The following is a 2,690-nucleotide window of genomic DNA, read 5'->3' as shown; positions in this document are numbered from 1 at the left end:
CTGTTTCTCTCTCTCTCTCTGTCTCCTGGTCTCTCGTCTGCTGCTGTCGTCTTCCTTTTATCTGTCATCTTTTTCCTTTTAGTTTCTTGCCGCTCTTTTGTCTTCTCCTTCTTCTCCTCTACCACTATCTTGGTCACAGTCGAGTTATTGCTTCACCCAGAGGAGGACATGCAGCCCCCTTGCTCCAACTCTGCCTTTGCACTGCCACAGGGATGGCCGACAAGCAGATCTACTACTTGGACAAATACTTCGACAACACTACGAATACTGGCATGTCATGTTGCCCAGAGAACTCTCCAAACAAGTACCTAAAACTCATCTGTTGTCTAGGGGCTGGAGCAATAGCACAGTGGGTAGGGTGTTTGCCTTGCACACAGCCAACCTGGGTTTGATTCCCAGCATCCCATATGGTCCCCCGAGTACTGCCAGGTGTGAGTCCTGAGTGCAGAGCCAGGAGTAACCCCTGTGCTTTTCTGGGTGTGACCCGAAAATAATAAATAAATAAATAAATAAATAAATAAAACAGAGCCATATGTTCTTCTCTTTAGATGACCCCTTCCAAAAAAGCAACAAAAGTAAAGTATATCTGGAGACGTTAATTAAATCATGTGGAATTAGATAGGAATAATATATTACTCTAGTTTCACTATAAATTTTTATTATTTTATGGGAAAATAACCAAATAGTAAATCAAAATAGTAAACTTATAGTTTTTTTTCCACATTTGATTGGATGTGGGAAGCTCCTTTTGTTTATCATATATCCTATGAAAAATGTGGTTTAAAAATCAATATCAGTCAAATGTAAGGTATTATATCTATATTGCATTTTAGAGAGACTGTAGAAAATGCGCAGATTCAGAACCTGGTTGTGAACCTTCCTGGCTTGTCAGGTGTGTTACTTTGGGCAACTTGTTTCACTCTATTTATACATTTGCTTAATGCAAACGGGTCATGATAACTATATCATAAGATAATGCAAAGCATTTTTAAAGTAGATGATAGTTTTGATAAGTCAGGCAATATAAAATCTTTGGCAGAACCCCCAGCTCCTCTACATGTACAGGGTAGATACAAGCAAATGAGAGGATTGTAGGAAAGCGGAATACAATTTATTTTGGAAACTTGGAAACAAAGGAGTAAAAAATTGCATAAATTATATTTGAGTAGTTTATATTTTTATTAGTGCATTCAATTATTTTATATTTTATAGGCTATGTTGTATCACTCTGAATACTTATTTATATTTAAAGAATTCTTAACTATGAGAAACAAGAAAAATAGCCTCCCAAATGCTGGAAGGACTATTTAGTGATGGTTACAGGACATTCCTGACCAGACTGAAGTAAATGAAAGTGGTCTTAGGATATGACATTCATAATTTAGTGGCATCACAAAGAAATTAAATATAATGGTTATATTCCAACATAATGATTTTCAAGAGTTATCATTCTCTTAGAAATTACTAATTTAGTTTAAAACACGAATACAACTAAACATAGTTATCTGGATTTTCCTGTTTCTTGCATTGGAAAATAGAAGCTTTTAAACAATTTTTGTAGCCAGGAATCGATTGTAGATTTTCAAACATTTTAGAATCAAGTTAATTGTGAAGAGTTGGAGAAAGGAGATGCAAAATACAAATATAAATTAACCCATTTATTTTTTCTGAAAAGTGAAACTTTTATTTTATATTTTCTTTTAAACAATGTTATCTTTGTGTCAAATCAAATTGGAAAATAATTTTGTGTTAGTAAGTGGTCAAAATTGGATCTCTGATCATTTGATTTCTATCACCTGGGAATGAAGGAGTGAAAAATTATAGTGAATGGAATAAATAGTACAGTTTTAAATTCTTTAAGTTAAAATTATTCTGAGTATATTTCTAAATTGGCAGTTTATTTATCAACACCTGATATGTTTTATTGTTTTTCTCATTAATTTCATACTCAAATATTATTGATATATCCCCTATGATGCACATAGATATACATGAAAGAAAGCTCACCTTGGAAAGAAAATAAGAAAGGGAAAATTGTCACCGAAGTGTTAAGTCTTACAAATTGTGAAAAGATTACTAGTAATCAAAGTGTCTGACTTTCTCTTTATGCAAATATTGAAAGTCATGCATATTCAAATAAAGATGTTGCTTTAAGACAGAGATTAAAGACATACAGTACAGTGATTAGTATTCTTTGTATACATTCAAATACAGCAAGATTGATATGCAAGCAAAATGAATTACAATCAGGAGTAACACTCTATTATTATCATATCACTCAAAACCAGTCCCAAGTAGGCAATATAGCATTCAAGGAAATGTGGTAATGTTGCAAGGCATTAGCAAGAGACAGGAAGATTTTTCATTGAGGAATATGATATTTTATTATTGATTTAAAAATATATAGGAAACCACAACAGAGAAATTATATGCCAGTGTAATTATTTATGAGACACAATAGTCTTTCATATATTTATAGTATTTTGGCAAGACTAGTCTTTGTAGATTTTTGCTTCTGAATCTTAATGGTGAACTACTCCTTAAAATCCAGAATGGCAAGAGGCAGGAGGGATTGTACAATGGGTTAGGGTGCTTGCCTTGCATGCAGTGGACCTGGATTTGATGACCAAACCCAAATATGGTCCCCCCAGGCCATGCCAGGAGTGATCCCTGAGCACAGAGCTAGGAGT

At 33.9% G+C, this 2,690-nt stretch overlaps 1 pseudogene; it reads left to right on the top strand.

Moving 5' to 3' along the window:
- The first annotated feature begins 212 nt into the window (after window positions 1-212).
- On the top strand, window positions 213-579 carry LOC130040500 (cyclin-dependent kinases regulatory subunit 2-like; annotated as a pseudogene).
- Window positions 580-2,690: the final 2,111 nt, after the last annotated feature.

The sequence above is a fragment of the Sorex fumeus genome, unplaced genomic scaffold (genome assembly GCF_029834395.1).
Source record: "Sorex fumeus unplaced genomic scaffold, SorFum_2.1 ptg000094l, whole genome shotgun sequence".
Classification (NCBI taxonomy): Eukaryota; Metazoa; Chordata; class Mammalia; order Eulipotyphla; family Soricidae; genus Sorex; species Sorex fumeus.
Note: the sequence above shows the minus strand (reverse complement) of the source record. Positions and strands in the feature narration are given on the sequence as shown.